Source organism: Dermochelys coriacea, chromosome 2, assembly GCF_009764565.3.
Source record: "Dermochelys coriacea isolate rDerCor1 chromosome 2, rDerCor1.pri.v4, whole genome shotgun sequence".
In the NCBI taxonomy this organism is placed as follows: domain Eukaryota; kingdom Metazoa; phylum Chordata; order Testudines; family Dermochelyidae; genus Dermochelys; species Dermochelys coriacea.
Window position 1 is genome coordinate 73,036,770 of NC_050069.1, and position 12,510 is coordinate 73,049,279.

The window sequence follows — 12,510 nt, forward strand, 5'->3', positions numbered from 1 at the left end:
GGACAATCCTGGAAGCTTGGCAACCCTAAGACTATCCCCCTAGTGTAGGAATGAGGAATATTGCTGCATTGGTGTGGTTGGGAAACTTGTAGTTCTGCTCCCATGTTGGCAAACTGGCACCTTATCTGAGCACTGACGGCTTGATCTTCTACCCATTGAATCAATGACAATTGACTTTAATTGGACCTCAATTCATACTGTTACTAATTAGAAATCTGCCTTTCACAGTGTATATTAAAGCATCACCATTTACCCAACTGAAATTAAAATTTTGTTGTCATTTTAATTTAAAATCTGAATCATTACATCTTGTCTAGCACTTCCCACCCCACAAACTATTTGGCTGGCATGTTCTTAGCATGAAAATAGTAATTGCACTTTAAAAAAACTGGTTTAAGTACTGTTGAAAAATTGACAAATTTTTATGTACAACACAAACCATATAGAGGATGGATCTTTTGCAATTTGAATGTTGTTGATGTCAGATGAGTTAAAAAAAGCAAGGACATTTCATAGCACAGCTGTTTAGAAAGTCTGCAATAAACCCCAGCTATATAAAACTTTCCTGGTAGCTTCATCGTGGACGTGACACATTTATGACATTCATCAAAACATTCCTGGTTTCTCTTCAATAAATGGCAGCCAATTTATGGTTTTGAATGACTTTTGTTTGGAGTTTTATTTAAATCTGAAAGTGTAAATGAACTCTTACGTGATGAGTTATGGCAACCTAAAACCCTCTGTGTACCCCCATGTGACAGTTATGGATGGACCCTGGGGGGTGATGTGGGAGTCCCCATTGACTTCAGTGGAGTTTTGCATTGAGGTCCTCCCATGCAGATCTCATTACAGGATAAAGACCCAGGACTGTAAACAGTGTTTTGTGGAATTTACCACAATTTTGTTTTGCTTCTTGTTACATCCCCTAAATTTTGTGTTTTCACAACTAGGGTGGGATAGAATCACTAGAAAATGAACCCAGAGCTCTAAAATATTGCAAAAATAGGATCAAAAGCTAGCAATGCTTGAATTTCAGGCCTTTCAAATGCAATAGTAAGTGATTCACAGACCTTCGGTATGAACACATGCATATTAAAACTGAAGAAAATATTTTAAGAGCAAAATGAAATCACTGGAGAATGTCACACAGGTCTTAGGTGTAGCTCAGATGTTAGTCAATTTCTTTAGCAGCTGGTTTCTCAAACTAATTCCTGTAAAAGTGCTGAACATGTGTGCTCCTTGTGCATGTGGAACCCACTGGCTAGTGTGTGTTATGTGTCCCACTTTGTGCACTATCCAGAGAGGTTTTGAATCTTACAGTCCCTATCTACCAGAGGGTGCCTCTTTAGCTCAAGCTATAGTGACTTTTGCTTTTCAGCTGGAGGTCCCTATTACAATCCCTGGTGTTAGCTAATATGGTGGCCATCACAGAAAAAGTACAAAACAAAATGCCTATCCCTGCTTCCCAACAGCAAGGACAAGGAGCATCTAAAAATGGCAACCTCTTGGTAAAATATAAGATGTCTATTTTAATGCTAGGCTTTTGAGCATTTCAGTTTCTTCATGTTTTACATAGTGAATACAGCAGCAGATGAAATTATTGAGAAATTTAATGTAAAGAAAATAATGTGAACAGATAACAGGAAGAGACGTTGGGCAATAATGCTAAGATAAATTATGCCATTGTTAAATTCAAATACCCTAGAGGGCAAAAAGAAAAGGAGGATTTGTGGCACCTTAGAGACTAACAAATTTATCTGAGCATAAGCTTTCATGAGCTACAGCTCACTTCATCGGATGCATTCAGTGGAAAATACAGTGGGGGGATTTGTATACACAGAGAACTTGAAACAATGAGTGTTACCATACACACTGTAAGGAGAGTGATCAGGTAACGCAAGCTATTACCAGCAGGAGAGCGGGGGAAAAAGTCTTCTGTAGTGACAATTAAGGTGGGCCTTTTCCAGCAGTTGACAAGAATGTCTGAGGAATAGCGGGGAAGGGGGCACATGGGAAAATAGTTTTACTTTGTGTAATGACCCATCCACTCCCAGTCTTTATTCAAGCCTAAGTTAATTGTATCCAGTTTGCAAATTGATTCCAATTCAGCAGTCTCTCCTTGGAGTCTGTTTTTGAAGTTTTTTTGTTAAAGAATTGGCACTATTAGGTCTGTAATCGAGTGACCAAAGAGATTGAAGTGTTCTCCGACTGATTTTTGAATGTTATAATTCTTGACGTCTGATTTGTGTCCATTTATTCTTTTACATAGAGACTGTCCAGTTTGGCCAATGTACATGGCAGAGGGGCATTGCTGGCACATGATGGCATATATCACATTGGTAGATGCACAGGTGAATGAGCCTCTGATAGTGTGGCTGATGTGATTAGGCCCTATGATGGTGTCCCCTGAATAGATATGTGGGCTTTGTTGCAAGGATAGGTTCCTGGGTTAGTGGTTCTGTTGTGTGGTGTGTGGTTGCTGGTGAGTATTTGCTTCAGGTTGGGGGGCTGTCTGTAAGCAAGGACTGGCCTATCTCCCAAGATCTGTGAGAGTGACAGGTCGTCCTTCAGGATAGGCTGTAGATCCTTGATGATGTGTTGGAGAGGTTTTAGTTGGGGGCTGAAGGTGATGGCTAGTGGCGTTCTGTTATTTTCTTTGTTGGGCCTGTCTTGTAGTAGGTAACTTCTGGGTACTCTTCTGGCTCTGTCAATCTGAGACAAACACCAACAAGATCTCTATCAAGTGTTCTTACAACTACAATACCCACCTGCTGAAGTGAAGAAACAGATTTCCCCCCCCTCCCACCGCTGTTCCTCAGATGTTCTTGTCAACTGCTGGAAATGTCCACCCTGGTTATCACTTCAAAAGGTGTCCCCCCCGCCCCCGCTGGTAATAGCTCACCTTACCTGATCACTCTCCTTACAGGGTGTATGGTAACACTCATTGTTTCATGTTCTCCGTATTTATAAATCTCCCCACTGTATTTTCCACAGAATGCCTCTGATGAAGTGAGCTGTAGCTCACGAAAACTTATGCTCAAATAAATTTGTTAGTCTCTAAGGTGCCACAAGTCCTCCTTTTCTTTTTGAGATTACTTTGTAACTCTTTGTGATCAGCTTTGGACTTTAGCTATCCTGACTAGTTTTGTATTGTCTATAAATTTTGTCACCTCACTTGTTTATCCCCTTTTCCAGATCATTTATGAATATGTCGAACAGAATAGTCCCGGTATAGATCCTTGGAGATCCCCACTATTTACCTCTCTCTATTCTGGAAACTGACTGTTTATTCCTACCCATTGTTTCCTATCTTTTAACCAGTTACTGATCCAGGAAAGGACCTTCCCCCTTATTCCCTAAGAGCCTTCGGTGAGGGACCTTGTTAAAAGTTTACTGAAAGTCCAAATACACTATATTGATTGGATCCCCCTTGTCCACATGCTTGTTGAATCCTTCAAAGAATTCTAATAGACTGGTGAGGCATCATTCCCCTTTGCAAAAGCCATGTTGTCTCTTCACCAACATACTGTGTTCATCTGTCTAATTCTATTCTTTATTACAATTTCAACCAATTTGCCTGGTACTGAAGTTAGTTTTACCAGCCTGTAATTGCCAGGATAGCTTTGGGAGCCTTAACAATTGGCGTTACATTAGCTATTTTCTCGTCATCTGGTACAGAGGCTCATTTTAAGTGATAAGTTATGTATCACAGGTAGTAGTTCTACATTTTCACATCGGAGTTCCTTCAGAAATCTTGAGTGAATACCATCTGGCCTGGGTGACTTATTATGTCTAATTTATCAATTTGTTCTCACTCTGGGACATTTCCTCAGGTTTGTCATCTAAAAAGAATGGCTAATTGTAGGGATTTCTCCCATATCCTCTGCAGTGAAGACTGATGCAAAAGTCCCTGAAATAACAGGGACAGGAGTGTGGTCAAAGGGTCAAACGAAGGGAACTGGATGGGGACACCGAACATAGAACCCCGAACAGCGCCCACCGCTCCTCAAAGGCGTCAAGGGAATCAGAGGACGCTGCCCAGAGGAACTCTGCCTGGATACGTGAATGGACCGAGGATCGGAAATAGGCCCCCCAGTCACAGGAGACTCCATCGGCCAACCTCCTCACTCTGGTTTTATAGATGGCCATTTTAGCTAGGGCCAGGAGGAGGTTGAACAGGAGATCCCATGACTTCGTGGGGCCATGGATAGGGAGTGCATAGATAAGAAGGTGAGGGGAAAAGTGCAACCAAAAACGTAACTGACAAACCAACTGACATCCCCGGCGGCTTTGGGACTAAGATGGAATATAGGCTGGCCCACCGGGGCGCTTCACCCTCCAAAGGTGGCAGGAGGTCCCGCCATTTTGTATCGGGGCGGGACACGAGGGTACGGGCGTGAAGGGTGTGGAGCACGAGCGTGTAGAGATGTTTTCTTGGCGCGGTTTGAAAACAGACCGGCTGCATCTCGTGCAGCCGGCTTCTAGTGAAGGGGTGAAGGGATCGGTTGGGTCCACGGGGCAGGGGTCCAATTAAAAGGTCCGGCGGGCCTGGGGTAGTGGGTGGGCGGGGCGTGCCCTCGTGCAGGACCCGGTCGAGATAAACCCGAGCAGCGGGCGGCAAAGCAGCCTTCACCTCCTGAAGTATGCGTCGGGGAGTACAAGGTCTGGAAAGCCCATGCGCTGAGCGAAGGTTAGGGGATCCAGCCAGTCTCCCCGGTCATAGTCCAGGAGGACTCCGACTCTTGTGACCTCTGCCAGGATCAAACTCTGGCGCACTGAGCGGGACTCCGCCACCTGCAAACGGAGCTGGGGGTTGTGTAGCAGGGCTCCGCGAGGAGATCTGCCCCCTCGGTGGCTGCCACGGACCTGGTCGTTGTAAAGAGTTTCCAGGTCCGGAGGAGGTCCTGGTAGAAGACCGGCAGCCCGGAGAGGTCTCGCGGAAGACCTCTTGGATGGAGATAAAGGAGCTGCCAGTCGTATCGGAGCCCTCGGAAGCGGCGCAGGAAGGCGTGCGCCAGTATGCTCCACACTGGACTACCTGCACCATAAAGGAGCCTCTGCAGGGTCTGGAGGCGGAAGACATGGACCTGAGTAAGCAGACATTTTAGGCCCTGCCCTCCCTCCTCCAGAGGTAGATGGAGAACCCCTGCAGGGACCCAGTGCAGTCCTGACCAAAAGAACTCCAGAATCGATGTCCGGAGGTTGGTCACGAAAGCCGGGGCCGGGACCACGGTGATGAGCCGGTACCAGAGCATGGACAGGACTAGTTGATTAAGCACTAACGCTCTCCCTCGAAGGGAGAGGCACCGGAGTAGTCGTGTTCATTTCCGGAGCCGCTCTATCACCCCGCCCTCTAAATTCTGCCAGTTCTCCGGCGGAGAGGGATGCGTGGCAGAAAGGTAAACGCCCAGATAGAGCAGCGGACCCGTGCTCCACCGGATGGCTTGAAGCGCGGGTGGGAGGGAGCTCGCCTGCCACCAGTCCCCTACCACCAAGCAGAGCTCTTCACTCAGTTGACCCGCGCGGAGGAGGCTGCTGAATAGATGGCATGGCAAGCCTCCACCCGCACCAAGTCGCCCGGGTCCTGGACCCCGAGGAGCACGTCATCAGCGTACGCCGACAGGACCGGCCGCAGCTCCGGCTCCCTCAGCACCAACCCTGTCAACCTTCTTCGGAGGAGACAGAGGAAGGGCTCGATCGCCAGAGCGTACAGCTGGCCTGAGAGGGGGCACCCCTGCCGTACTCCTCGCCCGAAGCTGACCGGTTCAGTCAGGGTCCAGTTGAGCCTTACCAGACACTCTGTGGAAGCGTACAGCACCCGGAGAAAGTTCACAAACCTGGGTCCAAAGACAAATGCCTGCAGAGTGCTCAGGAGATACCCGTGATCCATCCTGTCGAACGCCTTCTCCTGATCTAAGGACAGGAGGGCGAACGACAGACCATCCCTACACCCAAGTTCCAATAGGTCCCGGACCAGATATAGGTTGCCGAAGATGCTGCGGCCCGGGACGGTGTAGGTCTGGTCTGGGTGGACCACATCCGCCAGCACGGACCCTAGTATCAGGGAGATGGCTTTTGCCACGATTTTGTAGTCCGTGCTGAGGAGACCAGACGCCAATTTCGTAAATCGCGGAGGTCCCCCTTCTTCGGCAATAAGGCGAGCACGGCTCGCCTGCACGAAAGAGGGAGGACCCCGCTCTGCAAAGACTCGGCCCAGACGGTGACTAGGTCTGGGCCCAGGACGTCCCAGAACACGCGGTAGAACTCCACGGTCAGCCCGTCCATGCCCGGAGATTTATTGGTGGGCATGCGACGGAGGGCTTCCGAGAACTCGGCCAGAGTGAGGGGCAGCTCTAGCCGGTCTCGGTCGCCCACGCTGACCGTCGGGAGCTCCTCCCACAGCACTCTGCAAGCGTTAGGATCGGTCGGCTCCGGGGAGAATAGGCTTGCGTAGAAGGCTCTCGCCCTCTCGCACATCTCCACCGGATCCGTGAGGGGGGTGCCATCTTCTGCCAGTAGGCAGATGATATGTTTCTTAGCCCCCCTCCTTTTTTCCAGGGCATAGAAGAAGCGGGAGCCGCAATCCATCTCCCGAAGGAGATGGATGCGGGATCGAACAAAGGCACCCCGGGCCCGATGGTCCTCGAGGGTCCGGAGCTCCTCCCGCTTCTCCCGGCACGCTCCGCAGAGGGATGGATCCTCGGGGCTGGCGGCCAGATGCCTCTCCAGCTCTAAGACCTCCCGTTCCAACTGCTCTATCGCTGCATCCCTCCATCGGCTGGCGCCCCGGGTGTAGTCACGGCAGAAGAGCCGGGCGCGCACCTTCCCTACGTCCCACCACCGCCGTGACGAGGGAAAGGCACGCCGCTGCCCTCGCCAGGCCAGCCAAAACTCCCGGAAGGATGCCACGAAGCCTGCATCCTCCAGCAACCTGTTGTTAAAATGCCAATAGGCCGGCCCCGGCCTCTCTGCGCAGAGGGAGGCTGTCACAGTGGCTATGTGATGGTCAGAAAATGGGGCCGGCCGGATGCTGGAGGAGTGGGCTCGTGTAAGATGAAAGCGTGATAAATAAATGCGGTCCAACTGGGAGTGGCGCGACCGATGGGCCTCCACCCGGACAAAGGTGAACATGGAAGTGTCATCCGGGTGGTGGTCGCGCCAGACGTCCACCAGGGAGTGGTGTTCGACTATCTCCTGGAGGACGACGACAGCGGCCGGGCTCTGCTCGTTTCCCGAGTGGTCCCGTTCCTCAAGGGTGATGTTAAAGTCCCCTCCCAGGACCAGGCACTCCTGAGGATCCAAGGTGCCGAGGAAGGCGGATGCCTGCTGATAGAATTGCAGCCGCTCCGGGCTCGCTGCTGGGGCATAGATGTTGACGAGGTTGACTACGAGCCCCTCCATGCGGACCCGGAGGTGCAGCAGGCGACCCGGCACAGCCTCGGCGACCCCCAGCACCTCGGGCCGTAGGTCGGGGGAGAACAGGGTCGCCACTCCACCCGTATGAACTGTGAGGTGGCTAAAGTAGACCCTGTCCCCCCAATCCAGCCGCCAGCTGTCTTCGGCGATCAGATCCGTATGGGTCTCCTGCAGGAAAACCACAGAGTACCTCCCCTCTCGAAGGAAGGAGAGCACCTGGGACCTGTGGAGACCCATCCTACAGCCACGGGTGTTCAATGTTGCGATGGTAAAGGGTGCCATGAGGAGGGCTGGGGGGGATCCTCGCCGGCAGGGATGCTCGTGGCTCCCGGTGGGCCGCGCAGCAGTCCGTGACCCACCCCGTAGGTGAGTAAGGAGTCACAGAAGTGGCGGACCCGCTGGTAGGCCGCGGCGCCCTGTCTCCCGGTCCTTTTCCCCTCCCCCATGAGGGCCCTTGCGGCCCGGAGGATTTGATTAAAGTCCCCCCATCGCTGGAGGGCAAGCTGGACTTTGTTGCGGGAGCCACGGACGTCTTCTAGGAACTCCCGCAACTCCTCTCGCAGTGCATGGGGGGCTGGGGTTATGGTCTGGTTGCTCCCCGATGGGGCCCTTGGTACAGCCCCCTGGCCCAGCGAGACGGGCAGACAGGGTGCGGACCCCCGACGGGGCTCTTGATGGGTTGACCTGAATGCTGGGGCGATAGGGGGCGGCGGAGGGAGAATAGCAGTCCCTGGTGGGTCGGGACGGGCAAACACAAAGGCCATTCCCTGGGAGTCATCTGTTGGAAAGGGGAAGGAGACTGTCCCAGGGGTGGCAATAATATCTCGGGAGGTGGGCGGGATAAGGGCAGGGGCAGGGGTAGAGGTGAGAGTCTGGGTCGGGAGAGGGCTCTCACTGATGCCGGGCGCAAGCTCTCTGGTGGATTTGGCAGCCATGGCATCAGGAGGTGGACTTTCTTCTGTAGGGTCCTCTCCCGGAAAGGAGGTTGAATGCTCCTCACCAGCGAGGGGTGCCCCTGGTGGCTCAGGTTCCAGCCGCGCGGCACTGGCTGTCGCCTCAACTGGCTTGGTGGCTCTCAGCAGGGTGCCCTCTGCAGCCGGGTTGATGGAGGAGTCCAGGGGCTCCTCGGAGGTGGGAGCAGAAGCAACGGTTACGGGGAGGGAGTATGGGGAAAAGGGGGCTGGAAAGAAGTCGCCCAGATCGAGGCCCGCTGGCATAGGATCGTCCTCCCCTTGGGTGACCGGGGTCAGACCCAGGGCCTCGATCTCCTCATATATAGAGGGGAAATTGTTTTCCGCTACCCCGGGATTCTCCCCGCCGGCACCTGACGCGAGGGTTACTTCGGGGCACACTGGGGTTTCAGATGGTGCCTCGGGGGTCTTGGAGGGGAGGGACTCCCGTGGAGGGGAGATACCGCCTTCCAGTGCTGCCACGTCTTCCCCAGCCGGCTCTGGTGGATGGAACACACCCGTGGGTAGAAGGGAAGGCTCGGCATCGGTGCCCCCCTTCCTGGTCTTCCGGGGGCCCTCCGCATCAGATGGGAGGAGCGGAGCTCGAGCCTTCCGCTTGCCTCGCTTCCCCTGGACTAGGGCCCAGCCCTCCATGGCATCATCCGGGGGCTGGCTAGCAGAGGTTGTGTCAGGGAGCAGAGGCGATGGCTCAGGGACTCGAGGGGGTAACTGTGGGGCAGCACAAGGGAGGGAAAATTCCCCTTGGGGCGGGCCCTCTCCCATGCTTGGCGGTGTCCCTGCCGCACCCTCCTCCACGGCCCGCCAGATTGCAAGCAGCGGGGGCGGGGTTCTCCCGCTCCTCTGGGCATATTTGGGGAGGTGCCCCTTGGGCCCGAGCGGGAGCAATGGTGGACTGGGAAGGAGGAGGGGCGGTTTCAGGCGCCGGGCAGCCAGGGGCGTCGGCGATGACGGGGCCGGTGCCCTGCCAAGACTCGGGGGTCCTGGATGCCCCTTCTTCCCGGGCCAGGGGGCAGTCCCTCCGGATGTGCCCCATCGCCCAGCAGAGGTAGCACCGGGCCTCCCCCGTGGAATAATGCACCTGGTAATGGGCCCCCTGGTAGGAGACTAGGAAGGACCCCTCGAGTGCCTCTCCGTCGCGCGCCACCGGTGGCAGTTGAAGCTGCACTTGCCGGCGGAACGAGAGGACGTGACGGAGGGCGGGGTCTTTGCAGCCCAACGGGAGAGGGCTGATGACAGAGATGGGCTTCCCCAAGGTAGAGAGGGCGGGTAACAGGGCGGCATTGGGGAGAAAGGGAGGGACGGAGGTCAGGACCAGGTGGATGCCCAGGTCCTCTAGCGGCTCTAAGGGGACGAACACGCCCCCCACCGCCAGGGCTTTCTCCACCGCCTCCTGGGCGGCGGCCTCCGATGCTAAGAAGAATACGACCTTGCCATACATTTTGGAGGCCGCCACAATGGCCGTGGGCCCCACTACCCTCGCCAATGCCCGCACATAGGTCTCCACGTGGGGTGAGGCAGGCACCAGGAGGCAACAGACGCCGTGCTTCCTGGTCATGGTGGGAAAGGGGCCCCGGCCGCTATAGATGGTAGCGGAGGCCGTGGGCTGGAGAAATGACGTAGCGGCAGGCGGGGGGGGCTGCCGCCACCTGGGCGTATGCTCTGGGGGCCGGGGGAGGGACACCTGCAGAGCTGGTGGAGGGAACAGCGGGGAGGGGCGCCCCAGCTGGAGATGGGGCCGGGGCATTGGGGGCAGCCCCTGCCATGGAGGGCCTGGTCTTTTTAGCGGGGCCTTTCCCCTTCTTCTTCCCCTGGCCCTTCCCGCCGGCTGGGGGGACTCCCCCCAAATCTGAGGGGGTGATAGACGTGGCAGCAGTGGAGGTCACCCCGGTGCCCATCGCTGCTGGTGCCCCAGTGGGGGCGATGGCAGATGGTTTGGGAGCGGACGTAGAAGCTTGGGGGGGTGACGGAGGGGTAGGTGGGGGAGGGGGAGCTTGGGCTGCTGGAGGGGTCTCACCCGTCTCATCCCCCGCCATCATGAGCAAGGACGGAAGGGGGGACACCAAAACGAGGAGGGGAGAGGGGAAGCAGGTCGACCACTCCTCCCCGCTAGGCTGCAGGCAGGGGAGGAGGGCGCCAAAAGGGGTGGGCTGGACGGGGGGCAATCAGGGGTTAGGGGTCAGTCACCGACACAAGGTGGAAATTCCGGCTCCTCTTGGTGCACTAGGGGAGGGGGGGATATAACAACATTGCGGGTTCAGTGAAGAGGGTTGTAACTAAAATGGGGAATTGCACAAGCGCATGGGAAGGGGCATGGGCACATGGAGCGAGGGGCTAAGCGGTCTGGGGGTAGAACAGGGAAACCAAGGGGCTAGCTTCGGAGGCTGGGGCGGGGCAAACAAACAAAGGCTGCAGAAGGAAATGGGCGGGGCAGGCAAACAAACTGAAGCTAGTAAGGGGGGCTGGGGCAAAAGAGGAGGCAAAGCAAGTGGCAAATGGGGCAGGTAGTAAAGGGCAAAGCTAGCGGGTAGGCAGTCCGGGGGGGCACATGTGCCCATGTGCACTTGCACAAGTCTTTTTTAGCTGGCTGCTGCTTCTGGCCCTAATTGTGGAAATAGGGCGTGGCAAGCCAAGCAAGCAGCTGAATCCAGAGGCAGGAGCTGAGGCAGATGGTATACAGCCAGTGGGGGTGGTGGAGGGGGCAGCAGTGGTGGTAATAGTGGTGGGGGTTGGGGGGACACACAGATGGATTGGGGGGCAGCTACACGCCACACCCCCTGTGTCCCTACAAACACAGTCAAAACCCCCACCACAAGAGCACAGTTTGAAAATTACTCAGTCTTAGGGCCCCCTCCACGGTGGTCTGCAAAGTCTCTAGGTGCTGCCCCACCGGCAGATGATCCTCTTCTTCTTCTCCTCTGGCTTCAGCAGCTCCAGGCAGCGGCCTCTGCAGCAGCAGCAGCTCCAGGAACTCCAGGTGGTGGTCCAGGCAGGCAGAATGGACCCCTCTCAGGTGGTGGTGGTGGTGGTATCCACAACAGCAGTGGCTGGGGTCCCTCACTTCTCCTCTCTGGGGAGTGGGCTAGCAGCCCCTCCTCGGGGCTGCAGTTGCAGTAGTAGCAGCACCCAAGAGTGGGGGGTCTAGCAGCCAAGTAGCAGAGAATGGGGGTTGTCTGGCCCAGCCAGGGGAGCAGCTGGAGCAGCAGGGAGAGCTTAGGGCCTAGCAGCAGGAGTAGCAGCTTCCCACCTCCCTCCACGCTAGAAGGCTATGGAAGAATGGTTGGAGGGAGAGAGCGATTCGCTCCAAGCTAAACAAATCCCTGGTACCAGGAAAAGTGAAATGGCAGCTGCTTCAGGTCAATTAGGACACCGCGGGCCAATTAAGAACTTTCCAGAAGGCAGGGAGAAGACTAAATTGATTGGGACACCTAAAGCCAATCAGGGGCTGGCTGAAACTAGTTAAAAGCCTCCCAGTCAGTCAGGTGGGGGTGCATGTCAGGAGTTGTGGGAAGAAGTTGTGCTATTGGAGTGGCTGAGTAGTACACACCAGATCAGGCACAAGGAAGGAGGCTCTGAGGTAAGGATGAAGTGGAGCTTGAGGAAGTGAGGGCTGATGTGGGGGATGTATCCCAGGGAATTGTACATGTCATGTTTCTAAAAAGTCAGCTACTATAGCTGGGCTCCCCCCCCCACCTTTGCCCTGATTTATCACTGAGACTGGGAGACAACAGAGACTGTGCAAGGAAGGATAACTTCTCCTCACCTCCCTCGCTGGCTTATGATGAAAATGGCTCAGTAGACTGTGACCCTTGTCTCTAGAGAAAGAAGGGTTACGTGGAGGGTCACAGTGAGCCTCTGAGGCTAGTAAAATCCCCCAGGAAATGCGGGACCCATGGAGGCAAGGACAGAGCTTTGTCACACAGGTGACTGGCTGAGAGCTAATGTGATGCAGATTTTTTTTTTAAAGGCTGCAGAGGCAACCCTGGCAATCACAGGGCGGTAAGCTTAATTTCAGTACTAGGCAAACTGGTTGAAACTATAGTAAAGAACAGTATTATCTACACACAGAAAGACACAATATGTTGGGGAAGAGTAAACATGGCTTTTTTTAAAGGGTCATCATGCC